We start from the raw sequence: 14,422 nt of genomic DNA, 5'->3' as shown, positions 1-14,422 counted from the left end.
TTTTCACTGACGAAATACTGATAAAAGTAAAAGAAAAACCTTTTTCTTTTTTTTCAAGTTGTGCGACTATGTTTGACATAAACATCTAGTCGTTACTCAACTTACCTAGTAAAAGGATTTAAGTCGTAAATCGAGTAAAAAAAATATAAAAGTGGGCTTCGCAATCGAAGCGTCTTTGTTATTAGGCGTAACTGAAGGTCTCATTCGTATATATATTTTTTTTTTTTTAATTTTGCGCAAAGTTAATCCGAAGCCTATCAGCTCTAGTCATCTCAAATTAAGCAGCGAAAGATATATAGAGAGGGCAGCTAGAAGTTTCCGCTCATCAGAAACTTTTGGGATTCTTTTCACAGAGGAATAGTTGGATTGAGGGTAATATAACAACGACTCCATTGCTGTTAGGCCGAGCTTGTTTGGTGTGACAGGGGTTCGAAATCCCCACCCTGGGATTTCTAGTCGAGTGCCTATATCCACCCAGAAATACTGGGTCTAGTCGCATGTTGGAATTTATATTAAACTTATATAGTATTGAGTCATTTACAGACTTAACAAGTTATGATAATGCATGTTTGTGCATGTTACTGAAATTATTATATTTCATGTTAATGATGTAAACGTCACACTTTACCTCGTAAAAGAAAACTGCACGATAGTATAGTTTTCGATTCCTCTTCAATAAAGCTAAAATTACAACAATTCTAAAGGGAATACTGGGTTTTCGAAGAGGTCTATTGCACACAAGAGATCTCACTCTCTGACTGATTGACACTCTTTTACTCTTTATCTAAGTCTCAACGTGTTTTATTAGAACAATAATAATGTGCAATTCTCGAACAGTATCAACACTCGAAGAGACCCTAGTTCATCGTACGTCCGTATGTTGAGTTCCGATGAAATGAAGTGAGAGAACGTCCAAAGTGTATTAGAGAATGGTAATGTTTCACGTTATCGAATACCGTTCGGTATTGAGTTTGTTTAGTCCTATTTAAGTCGAAAGATAAAAAGTGATCTCTCTGGTACATTTCCGCATCTAGAACGAAATTTCGGATTTTAGCGTCATAAGACTCCAATGCTGACACTGTGGAATTGTTTTGAAATCTAATGCGCAAACTTCAACATAGACATTATTATTTCACAGTACTATAGTTTAGTCTTTTAAAGTGCTTTTCGTATTTGAATCCAATCCTGTTCTTTCCAAAGACTTTAAGAGAAAAGCAGTAAATTCTTGATGGTGCTAGTTATAGCATATTCCATTCTCATTGAGGTTTATCAGCGTTCTCAAAATAAGTAACTCGTCGTCCGCGACAGGATTCGAACCTGCAGTCTTCTAAGCCGAAGTCAGACGCCTTATCCATTAGGCCACGCGGACTTTTCGAATTGTATTTCCTATTAGGTGTATTCGAATATTATCACATTAACAGGTAACGCTTTATTCATTTTCCTTTTCTTCCGACTATTTATTTTTCCAAAAACGGCTAACGAGACCAGGATTTTAGCAATTTAATATCCACAGATAGTACTTCTTCTACTCTTAGTTTAATAGTGCACACAATACAACATTTCGAAGTAGGAGTGGCAAATCAAAAACTTCTTCCAAAATATCTTCCTTGTCCTCTCATAATTACAAAGGTTTCGTACAAAATTGCGATATGATGACGTAAAACAAAAACGAACAATAACAAATCTTCACGTTGGCTCGACGTCATGGGTGATCTGTTACAATGCTAAAATATGCTTTCGATTCTCCTTCTGGATAGAGCATATACTGCCCATTCCGCTTAACAACACAAACACATATCAACAACTAACTAAGGTATCAGTGTAATTTCTGATATACAAGATGCCCTTTAGAAATCGATTTTGAAACAGTGCCAATTCAGGACACAAAAAAAATGAAATACGGTTTTTACTATCAAGTCATCGAGTTATTTTCAAATATCACTTTTCACTGACGAAATAGTGATAAAAGTAAAGAGAAAAACCTTTTTCTTTTTTTTTCAAGTTGTGCTCGACTATGTTTGACATAAACATCTAGTCGTACTCAACTTACATATAAAAGGATTTAAGTCGTAAATCGAGTAAAAAAAAATATAAAAGTGGGCTTCGCAATCGAAGCGTCTTTGTTATTAGGCGTAACTGAAGAGTCTCATTCGTATATATTTTTTTTTTAATTTTGCGCAAAGTTAATCGAAGCCTATCAGCTCTAGTCATCTCAAATTAAGCAGCGAAGAAGAATATAGAGAGGGCAGCTAGAAGTTTCCGCTCATCAGAAACTTTTGGGATTCTTTTCACAGAGGAATAGTTGGATTGAGGGTAATATAACAACGACTCCATTGCTGATAGGCCGAGCTTGTTTGATGTGACGGGGTTCGAAATCCCCCCACCCTGGGATTTCTAGTAGAGTGCCTTATCCACCCAGAAATACTGGGTCTAGTCGCATGTTGGAATTTATATTAAACTTATATAGTATTGAGTCATTTACAGACTTAACAAGTTATGATAATGCATGTTTGTACATGTTACTGAAATTATTATATTTCAGGTTAATGATGTAAACGTCACACTTTTGCACTCGTAAAGAAAACTGCACGATAGTATAGTTTTCGATTCCTCTTCAATAAAGCTAAAATTACAACAATTCTAAAGGGAATACTGGGTTTCGAAGAGGTCTATTGCACACAAGAGATCTCACTCTCTGACTGATTGACACTCTTTACTCTTTTATCTAAGTCTCAACGTGTTTTATTAGAACAATAATGTGAAATTCTCGAACAGTATCAACACTCGAAGAGACCCTAGTTCATCGTACGTCCGTATGTTGAGTTCCGATGAAATGAAGTGAGGAGAACGTCCTAAAAAGTGTATTAGAATGGTAATGTTTCACGTTATCGAATACCGTTCGGTATTGAGTTTGTTTAGTCCTATTTAAGTCGAAAGATAAAAAGTGACCTCTCTGGTACATTTCCGCATCTAGAACGAAATTTCGGATTTTAGCGTCATAAGACTCCAATGCTGACACTGTGGAATTGTTTTGAAATCTAATGCGCAAACTTCAACATAGACATTATTATTTCACAGTACTATAGTTTAGTCTTTTAAAAGTGCTTTTCGTATTTGAATCCAATCCTGTTCTTTCCAAAGACTTTAAGAGAAAAGCAGTAAATTCTTGATGGGGCTAGTTATAGCATATTCCATTCTCATCGAGGTTTATCAGCGTTCTCAAAATAAGTAACTCGTCGTCCGCGACAGGATTCGAACCTGCAGTCTTCTGATCCGAAGTCAGACGCCTTATCCATTAGTCCACGCGGACTTTCCGAATTGTATTTCCTATTAGGTGTATTCGAATATTATCACATTAACAGGTAACGCTTTATTCATTTTCCTTTTCTTCCGACTATTTATTTTTCCAAAACGGCTAACGAGACCAGGATTTTAGCACTTTAATATCCACAGATAGTACTTCTTCTACTCTTAGTTTAATAGTGCACACAATACAACATTTCGAAGTAGGAGTGGCAAATCAAAACTTCTTCCAAAATATCTTCCTTGTCCTCTCATAATTACAAAGGTTTCGTACAAAATTGCGATATGATGACGTAAAACAAAAACGAACAATAACAAATCCTCACGTTGGCTCGACGTCATGGGTGATCTGTTACAATGCTAAAATATGCTTTCGATTCTCCTTCTGGATAGAGCATATACTGCCCATTCCGCTTAACAACACAAACACATATCAACAACTAACTAAGGTATCAGTGTAATTTCTGATATACAAGATGCCCTTTAGAAATCGATTTTGAAACAGTGCCAATTCAGGACACAAAAAAAATGAAATACGGTTTTTACTATCAAGTCATCGAGTTATTTTCAAATATCACTTTTCACTGACGAAATAGTGATAAAAGTAAAGAGAAAAACCTTTTCTTTTTTTTTCAAGTTGTGCTCGACTATGTTTGACATAAACATCTAGTCGTACTCAACTTACATCGTAAAAGGATTTAAGTCGTAAATCGAGTAAAAAAAATATAAAAGTGGGCTTCGCAATCGAAGCGTCTTTGTTATTAGGCGTAACTGAAGAGTCTCATTCGTATATATTTTTTTTTAATTTTGCGCAAAGTTAATCGAAGCCTATCAGCTCTAGTCATCTCAAATTAAGCAGCGAAGAATATAGAGAGGGCAGCTAGAAGTTTCCGCTCATCAGAAACTTTTGGGATTCTTTTTCACAGAGGAATAGTTGGATTGAGGGTAATATAACAACGACTCCATTGCTGATAGGCCGAGCTTGTTTGGTGTGACGGGTTCGAAATCCCCACCCTGGGATTTCTAGTCGAGTGCCTTATCCACCCAGAAATACTGGGTCTAGTCGCATGTTGGAATTTATATTAAACTTATATAGTATTGAGTCATTTACAGACTTAACAAGTTATGATAATGCATGTTTGTACATGTTACTGAAATTATTATATTTCAGGTTAATGATGTAAACGTCACACTTTTGCACTCGTAAAGAAAACTGCACGATAGTATAGTTTTCGATTCCTCTTCAATAAAGCTAAAATTACAACAATTCTAAAGGGAATACTGGGTTTCGAAGAGGTCTATTGCACACAAGAGATCTCACTCTCTGACTGATTGACACTCTTTACTCTTTTATCTAAGTCTCAACGTGTTTTATTAGAACAATAATGTGCAATTCTCGAACAGTATCAACACTCGAAGAGACCCTAGTTCATCGTACGTCCGTATGTTGAGTTCCGATGAAATGAAGTGAGGAGAACGTCCTAAAAAGTGTATTAGAATGGTAATGTTTCACGTTATCGAATACCGTTCGGTATTGAGTTTGTTTAGTCCTATTTAAGTCGAAAGATAAAAAGTGACCTCTCTGGTACATTTCCGCATCTAGAACGAAATTTCGGATTTTAGCGTCATAAGACTCCAATGCTGACACTGTGGAATTGTTTTGAAATCTAATGCGCAAACTTCAACATAGACATTATTATTTCACAGTACTATAGTTTAGTCTTTTAAAAGTGCTTTTCGTATTTGAATCCAATCCTGTTCTTTCCAAAGACTTTAAGAGAAAAGCAGTAAATTCTTGATGGTGCTAGTTATAGCATATTCCATTCTCATTGAGGTTTATCAGCGTTCTCAAAATAAGTAACTCGTCGTCCGCGACAGGATTCGAACCTGCAGTCTTCTGATCCGAAGTCAGACGCCTTATCCATTAGGCCACGCGGACTTTTCGAATTGTATTTCCTATTAGGTGTATTCGAATATTATCACATTAACAGGTAACGCTTTATTCATTTTCCTTTTTCTTCCGACTATTTATTTTTCCAAAAACGGCTAACGAGACCAGGATTTTAGCACTTTAATATCCACAGATAGTACTTCTTCTACTCTTAGTTTAATAGTGCACACAATACAACATTTGGAAGTAGGAGTGGCAAATCAAAAACTTCTTCCAAAATATCTTCCTTGTCCTCTCATAATTACAAAGGTTTCGTACAAAATTGCGATATGATGACGTAAAACAAAAACGAACAATAACAAATCTTCACGTTGGCTCGACGTCATGGGTGATCTGTTACAATGCTAAAAATATGCTTTCGATTCTCCTTCTGGATAGAGCATATACTGCCCATTCCGCTTAACAACACAAACACATATCAACAACTAACTAAGGTATCAGTGTAATTTCTGATATACTAGATGCCCTTTAGAAATCGATTTTGAAACAGTGCCAATTCAGTACACAAAAAAATGAAATACGGTTTTTACTATCAAGTCATCGAGTTATTTTCAAATATCACTTTTCACTGACGAAATAGTGATAAAAGTAAAGAGAAAAACCTTTTTCTTTTTTTTCAAGTTGTGCTCGACTATGTTTGACATAAACATCTAGTCGTACTCAACTTACCTAGTAAAAGGATTTAAGTCGTAAATCGAGTAAAAAAAATATAAAAGTGGGCTTCGCAATCGAAGCGTCTTTGTTATTAGGCGTAACTGAAGAGTCTCATTCGTATATATATTTTTTTTAATTTTGCGCAAAGTTAATCGAAGCCTATCAGCTCTAGTCATCTCAAATTAAGCAGCGAAGAATATAGAGAGGGCAGCTAGAAGTTTCCGCTCATCAGAAACTTTTGGGATTCTTTTTCACAGAGGAATAGTTGGATTGAGGGTAATATAACAACGACTCCATTGCTGTTAGGCCGAGCTTGTTTGGTGTGACGGGGTTCGAAATCCCCCACCCTGGGATTTCTAGTCGAGTGCCTTATCCACCCCGAAATACTGGGTCTAGTCGCATGTTGGAATTTATATTAAACTTATATAGTATTGAGTCATTTACAGACTTAACAAGTTACTGTTACTGAAATTATTATATTTCAGGTTAATGATGTAAACGTCACACTTTTGCACTCGTAAAGAAAACTGCACGATAGTATAGTTTTCGATTCCTCTTCAATAAAGCTAAAATTACAACAATTCTAAAGGGAATACTGGGTTTCGAAGAGGTCTATTGCACACAAGAGATCTCACTCTCTGACTGATTGACACTCTTTACTCTTTTATCTAAGTCTCAACGTGTTTTATTAGAACAATAATGTGCAATTCTCGAACAGTATCAACACTCGAAGAGACCCTAGTTCATCGTACGTCCGTATGTTGAGTTCCGATGAAATGAAGTGAGGAGAACGTCCAAAATGTGTATTAGAATGGTAATGTTTCACGTTATCGAATACCGTTCGGTATTGAGTTTGTTTAGTCCTATTTAAGTCGAAAGATAAAAAGTGACCTCTCTGGTACATTTCCGCATCTAGAACGAAATTTCGGATTTTAGCGTCATAAGACTCCAATGCTGACACTGTGGAATTGTTTTGAAATCTAATGCGCAAACTTCAACATAGACATTATTATTTCACAGTACTATAGTTTAGTCTTTTAAAAGTGCTTTTCGTATTTGAATCCAATCCTGTTCTTTCCAAAGACTTTAAGAGAAAAGCAGTAAATTCTTGATGGTGCTAGTTATAGCATATTCCATTCTCATTGAGGTTTATCAGCGTTCTCAAAATAAGTAACTCGTCGTCCGCGACAGGATTCGAACCTGCAGTCTTCTGATCCGAAGTCAGACGCCTTATCCATTAGGCCACGCGGACTTTTCGAATTGTATTTCCTATTAGGTGTATTCGAATATTATCACATTAACAGGTAACGCTTTATTCATTTTCCTTTTTCTTCCGACTATTTATTTTTCCAAAAACGGCTAACGAGACCAGGATTTTAGCACTTTAATATCCACAGATAGTACTTCTTCTACTCTTAGTTTAATAGTGCACACAATACAACATTTGGAAGTAGGAGTGGCAAATCAAAAACTTCTTCCAAAATATCTTCCTTGTCCTCTCATAATTACAAAGGTTTCGTACAAAATTGCGATATGATGACGTAAAACAAAAACGAACAATAACAAATCTTCACGTTGGCTCGACGTCATGGGTGATCTGTTACAATGCTAAAAATATGCTTTCGATTCTCCTTCTGGATAGAGCATATACTGCCCATTCCGCTTAACAACACAAACACATATCAACAACTAACTAAGGTATCAGTGTAATTTCTGATATACTAGATGCCCTTTAGAAATCGATTTTGAAACAGTGCCAATTCAGTACACAAAAAAAATGAAATACGGTTTTTACTATCAAGTCATCGAGTTATTTTCAAATATCACTTTTAACTGACGAAATAGTGATAAAAGTAAAGAGAAAACCTTTTCCTTTTTTTTCAAGTTGTGCTCGACTATGTTTGACATAAACATCTAGTCGTACTCAACTTACCTAGTAAAAGGATTTAAGTCGTAAATCGAGTAAAAAAAATATAAATGTGGGCTTCGCAATCGAAGCGTCTTTTGTTATTAGGCGTAACTGAAGAGTCTCATTCGTATATATATTTTTTTTAATTTTGCGCAAAGTTAATCGAAGCCTATCAGCTCTAGTCATCTCAAATTAAGCAGCGAAGAATATAGAGAGGGCAGCTAGAAGTTTCCGCTCATCAGAAACTTTTGGGATTCTTTTTCACAGAGGAATAGTTGGATTGAGGGTAATATAACAACGACTCCATTGCTGATAGGCCGAGCTTGTTTGGTGTGACGGGGTTCGAAATCCCCCACCCTGGGATTTCTAGTCGAGTGCCTTATCCACCCAGAAATACTGGGTCTAGTCGCATGTTGGAATTTATATTAAACTTATATAGTATTGAGTCATTTACAGACTTAACAAGTTAATGTTACTGAAATTATTATATTTCAGGTTAATGATGTAAACGTCACACTTTTGCACTCGTAAAGAAAACTGCACGATAGTATAGTTTTCGATTCCTCTTCAATAAAGCTAAAATTACAACAATTCTAAAGGGAATACTGGGTTTCGAAGAGGTCTATTGCACACAAGAGATCTCACTCTCTGACTGATTGACACTCTTTACTCTTTTATCTAAGTCTCAACGTGTTTTATTAGAACAATAATGTGCAATTCTCGAACAGTATCAACACTCGAAGAGACCCTAGTTCATCGTACGTCCGTATGTTGAGTTCCGATGAAATGAAGTGAGGAGAACGTCCTAAAAAGTGTATTAGAATGGTAATGTTTCACGTTATCGAATACCGTTCGGTATTGAGTTTGTTTAGTCCTATTTAAGTCGAAAGATAAAAAGTGACCTCTCTGGTACATTTCCGCATCTAGAACGAAATTTCGGATTTTAGCGTCATAAGACTCCAATGCTGACACTGTGGAATTGTTTTGAAATCTAATGCGCAAACTTCAACATAGACATTATTATTTCACAGTACTATAGTTTAGTCTTTTAAAAGTGCTTTTCGTATTTGAATCCAATCCTGTTCTTTCCAAAGACTTTAAGAGAAAAGCAGTAAATTCTTGATGGTGCTAGTTATAGCATATTCCATTCTCATCGAGGTTTATCAGCGTTCTCAAAATAAGTAACTCGTCGTCCGCGACAGGATTTGAACCTGCAGTCTTCTGATCCGAAGTCAGACGCCTTATCCATTAGGCCACGCGGACTTTTCGAATTGTATTTCCTATTAGGTGTATTCGAATATTATCACATTAACAGGTAACGCTTTATTCATTTTCCTTTTCTTCCGACTATTTATTTTTCCAAAACGGCTAACGAGACCAGGATTTTAGCACTTTAATATCCACAGATAGTACTTCTTCTACTCTTAGTTTAATAGTGCACACAATACAACATTTCGAAGTACGAGTGGCAAATCAAAAACTTCTTCCAAAATATCTTCCTTGTTCTCTCATAATTACAAATGTTTCGTACAAAATTGCGATATGATGACGTAAAACAAAAACGAACAATAACAAATCTTCACGTTGGCTCGACGTCATGGGTGATCTGTTACAATGCTAAAAATATGCTTTCGATTCTCCTTCTGGATAGAGCATATACTGCCCATTCCGCTTAACAACACAAACACATATCAACAACTAACTAAGGTATCAGTGTAATTTCTGATATACTAGATGCCCTTTAGAAATCGATTTTGAAACAGTGCCAATTCAGTACACAAAAAAAATGAAATACGGTTTTTACTATCAAGTCATCGAGTTATTTTCAAATATCACTTTTCACTGACGAAATAGTGATAAAAGTAAAGAGAAAAACCTTTTTTTTTTTTTTTCAAGTTGTGCTCGACTATGTTTGACATAAACATCTAGTCGTACTCAACTTACATCGTAAAAGGATTTAAGTCGTAAATCGAGTAAAAAAAATATAAAAGTGGGCTTCGCAATCGAAGCGTCTTTGTTATTAGGCGTAACTGAAGAGTCTCATTCGTATATATATTTTTTTTAATTTTGCGCAAAGTTAATCGAAGCCTATCAGCTCTAGTCATCTCAAATTAAGCAGCGAAGAATATAGAGAGGGCAGCTAGAAGTTTCCGCTCATCAGAAACTTTTGGGATTCTTTTTCACAGAGGAATAGTTGGATTGAGGGTAATATAACAACGACTCCATTGCTGATAGGCCGAGCTTGTTTGGTGTGACGGGGTTCGAAATCCCCCACCCTGGGATTTCTAGTCGAGTGCCTTATCCACCCAGAAATACTGGGTCTAGTCGCATGTTGGAATTTATATTAAACTTATATAGTATTGAGTCATTTACAGACTTAACAAGTTATGACAATGCATGTTTGTACATGTTACTGAAATTATTATATTTCAGGTTAATGATGTAAACGTCACACTTTTGCACTCGTAAAGAAAACTGCACGATAGTATAGTTTTCGATTCCTCTTCAATAAAGCTAAAATTACAACAATTCTAAAGGGAATACTGGGTTTCGAAGAGGTCTATTGCACACAAGAGATCTCACTCTCTGACTGATTGACACTCTTTACTCTTTTATCTAAGTCTCAACGTGTTTTATTAGAACAATAATGTGCAATTCTCGAACAGTATCAACACTCGAAGAGACCCTAGTTCATCGTACGTCCGTATGTTGAGTTCCGATGAAATGAAGTGAGGAGAACGTCCAAAATGTGTATTAGAATGGTAATGTTTCACGTTATCGAATACCGTTCGGTATTGAGTTTGTTTAGTCCTATTTAAGTCGAAAGATAAAAGTGACCTCTCTGGTACATTTCTGCATCTAGAACGAAATTTCCGATTTTATCGTCATAAGACTCCAATGCTGACACTGTGGAATTGTTTTGAAATCTAATGCGCAAACTTCAACATAGACATTATTATTTCACAGTACTATAGTTTAGTCTTTTAAAAGTGCTTTTCGTATTTGAATCCAATCCTGTTCTTTCCAAAGACTTTAAGAGAAAAGCAGTAAATTCTTGATGGTGCTAGTTATAGCATATTCCATTCTCATTGAGGTTTATCAGCGTTCTCAAAATAAGTAACTCGTCGTCCGCGACAGGATTCGAACCTGCAGTCTTCTGATCCGAAGTCAGACGCCTTATCCATTAGGCCACGCGGACTTTTCGAATTGTATTTCCTATTAGGTGTATTCGAATATTATCACATTAACAGGTAACGCTTTATTCATTTTCCTTTTTCTTCCGACTATTTATTTTTCCAAAAACGGCTAACGAGACCAGGATTTTAGCACTTTAATATCCACAGATAGTACTTCTTCTACTCTTAGTTTAATAGTGCACACAATACAACATTTGGAAGTAGGAGTGGCAAATCAAAAACTTCTTCCAAAATATCTTCCTTGTCCTCTCATAATTACAAATGTTTCGTACAAAATTGCGATATGATGACGTAAAACAAAAACGAACAATAACAAATCTTCACGTTGGCTCGACGTCATGGGTGATCTGTTACAATGCTAAAAATATGCTTTCGATTCTCCTTCTGGATAGAGCATATACTGCCCATTCCGCTTAACAACACAAACACATATCAACAACTAACTAAGGTATCAGTGTAATTTCTGATATACTAGATGCCCTTTAGAAATCGATTTTGAAACAGTGCCAATTCAGTACACAAAAAAATGAAATACGGTTTTTACTATCAAGTCATCGAGTTATTTTCAAATATCACTTTTCACTGACGAAATAGTGATAAAAGTAAAGAGAAAAACCTTTTTTTTTTTTTCAAGTTGTGCTCGACTATGTTTGACATAAACATCTAGTCGTACTCAACTTACATCATAAAAGGATTTAAGTCGTAAATCGAGTAAAAAAAATATAAAAGTGGGCTTCGCAATCGAAGCGTCTTTGTTATTAGGCGTAACTGAAGAGTCTCATTCGTATATATATATTTTTTTAATTTTGCGCAAAGTTAATCGAAGTTTATCAGCTCTAGTCATCTCAAATTAAGCAGCGAAGAATATAGAGAGGGCAGCTAGAAGTTTCCGCTCATCAGAAACTTTTGGGATTCTTTTTCACAGAGAAATAGTTGGATTGAGGGTAATATAACAACGACTCCATTGCTGATAGGCCGAGCTTGTTTGGTGTGACGGGGTTCGAAATCCCCCACCTTGGGATTTCTAGTCGAGTGCCTTATTCACCCAGAAATACTGGGTCTAGTCGCATGTTGGAATTTATATTAAACTTATATAGTATTGAGTCATTTACAGACTTAACAAGTTATGATAATGCATGTTTGTACATGTTACTGAAATTATTATATTTCGTAGGGTATTTGTTATTAAGCGTAACTGAAGAGTTACATACATCAACATCATAACCATTATTAAACGTGTTTCTATATCAACAATAATATTGACTTCCAGTTAATAATTATTACTTAATATTTTACATGATAGATATTACTTTCAGTTATGTCGTTGCTATGTGTTACTCTACAACTTCAATAACTTTTACTAACACTATATGATTTCATTCCTTCATTAACACTATATTAGTCCCGCATGGCTGGATGAGTAGGCGCTTGACTCCTAGTTTTAGGGTGGCGGATTCAACTTTTATTTCGATATAGTTTCGTTGAAGTTGGTGTTTACTATAACTTACTGTAATAATATCGTCTGTATGAAATTCACACCAATAACAGCTTCGCTTTAGTCACAGTGACACCCATACTGATGTCTCAGAAGTCACACTGACACTTGTAGAGGTGACGTGACTGAAAGCGGAGCTAGTTTTAACATCTGACATTTTGTATGTAAATATGACAACTTTCTGTAACGTTTATTGTATGCAGGAAAAATTTGTGTTTACAGCTTTTACTGATGATTTAGATAAGGTAAAATCTTAGTAATTTGGAATGTCTATGACGAACCCCTATTCCAACCTTCCAATAATGACCACAGACTTAGCTGCCGGTTCCTTAGTTTTGTTCACAGAAACACAGTTATGGGCATTCCAGACACAGAACACCTAGATATTTTCAGATACCTATGGTTCAGTACCTCATACTCAAGATGTAAAAAGTTTAGATGTCTTCTAACAGGCTGGGTGTATAGTGTCAGACTCATTAGTTTTGGTAATGTAGTCTAAGGTAAACAACTGGTACAAAAACTGTTAAACTGGATCCAGATGTGTTATATATAATCACCTTTATTTACTTAGCAGTATTTCATGTGTGCTGATGGCTGATATCGTTCTTTACCTAAAGAGAATCAGCTTGTTTGTTAGGTTGCTCGGTAATGTTTACCACATATATTAGAACTATATTGTTTGCTTGTTTTTGAAATTTCGCGCAAAGCTACACAAAGACTACCTCAGCTAGTCGTCTCTAATTTAGTAGTTTAAGACTAGTGGGAAGGCAGTTAATCATCATCACCCACCGCCAACTCTTTGGCTACTATTTTACCAACGAGTACTGGGATTGACTTACATTATAACGCTCCTACGACTGAAAACGCGATCATGCTTGTGACAGGGATTCGAACCCATTATCTTCAGATTACAAGTCGAGTACCCTAACTACCTGGCTATGCCGGAACGTTAGACCTGGAATCTAGATCTAATTGTTTATCTGCACAATGCTTATATTATAGCGTTACGCTACATGTACATTTTGTATTTTATAGACCATATACAAGTAAAGTTTTCAATGTATGATTCTATACAAATATTCACATTTCGCAGGGAAGAAGTACCACCTACAGGCTGCTAAGTGTACTTACAGTTTCTGAGACATGTGTTGATGATATATGTGTAATTAATTTGTTAAAATGACTCAACACTTACAAATTAAAACAAAAGTTATATTTTCACATTGGTGAACTACTGATCCTATTTATCAATAAAATGGTAAAAACAATAGGGTTAACACGGTTATGAAATTACCAGTAGTTCACAAATTCACAAAAGTTTATATATTAATGCTATATTTCACATGCTATCCTATATATATAATCATACGTGTGGGCTGGGATGGAGTATCGTTTTAGATGGAGTTGGTTAGGTCTGTATCAAAAAATGTCTCCTGTTTTTGAAGCCTTTGTGGGTTTTATATCAATATTCGTGATGTCCTCCGGTACGACAGTGGTACATCTTCAGATGACATCTCTAAAATCAGTGGCAGACGCAGGAGATAACCCAATATTCATGATAATTTCATTCTCTGAAAGATAACATTTTAAATACATTACGAATATGTTTGTAGCTATGTTAGTCACAACGACTGTTCGACAGCCTTTTATATGAGTTGTAGTACAACTAGAGGGCTACGACTTGACTGTACGTTGCACGTGTATAACAGGAATATGATAGTGATACCCACGTGCAGTAGCCACATTATTCTACATGGAGACACCAACAAAGATTAACAACGGTCAACCCTGTATTTTGTTCAACCAACAACATCACAACCAACTGATATTATTACACGATCACTTCTAAATATTTAACTGAAAATAGTGTGATCATTATTTCACTAATTTGTAATTACGTTCAATATGGCGGA

General features: G+C 35.7%; 6 non-coding genes across 6 annotated transcripts; all 6 read right to left on the bottom strand.

Moving 5' to 3' along the window:
* Positions 1 to 1,296: 1,296 nt before the first annotated feature.
* TRNAR-UCG (transfer RNA arginine (anticodon UCG)) lies at positions 1,297 to 1,369 on the bottom strand. The gene has a single exon. It is a non-coding gene; the product is annotated as a tRNA-Arg (tRNA).
* A 1,868-nt stretch (positions 1,370 to 3,237) lies between these two features.
* TRNAR-UCG (transfer RNA arginine (anticodon UCG)) lies at positions 3,238 to 3,310 on the bottom strand. The gene has a single exon. It is a non-coding gene; the product is annotated as a tRNA-Arg (tRNA).
* A 1,859-nt stretch (positions 3,311 to 5,169) lies between these two features.
* Positions 5,170 to 5,242, bottom strand: TRNAR-UCG (transfer RNA arginine (anticodon UCG)). The gene has a single exon. It is a non-coding gene; the product is annotated as a tRNA-Arg (tRNA).
* A 1,845-nt stretch (positions 5,243 to 7,087) lies between these two features.
* TRNAR-UCG (transfer RNA arginine (anticodon UCG)) lies at positions 7,088 to 7,160 on the bottom strand. The gene has a single exon. It is a non-coding gene; the product is annotated as a tRNA-Arg (tRNA).
* Positions 7,161 to 9,007: 1,847 nt separating this feature from the next.
* TRNAR-UCG (transfer RNA arginine (anticodon UCG)) lies at positions 9,008 to 9,080 on the bottom strand. Its single transcript has one exon. It is a non-coding gene; the product is annotated as a tRNA-Arg (tRNA).
* A 1,863-nt stretch (positions 9,081 to 10,943) lies between these two features.
* TRNAR-UCG (transfer RNA arginine (anticodon UCG)) lies at positions 10,944 to 11,016 on the bottom strand. The gene has a single exon. It is a non-coding gene; the product is annotated as a tRNA-Arg (tRNA).
* Positions 11,017 to 14,422: the final 3,406 nt, after the last annotated feature.

The sequence above is a fragment of the Tachypleus tridentatus genome, chromosome 2, assembly GCF_004210375.1.
Source record: "Tachypleus tridentatus isolate NWPU-2018 chromosome 2, ASM421037v1, whole genome shotgun sequence".
In the NCBI taxonomy this organism is placed as follows: domain Eukaryota; kingdom Metazoa; phylum Arthropoda; class Merostomata; order Xiphosura; family Limulidae; genus Tachypleus; species Tachypleus tridentatus.
The sequence above is the reverse complement of the archived record's forward strand: the minus strand, read 5'-3'. Positions and strand labels throughout refer to the sequence as shown.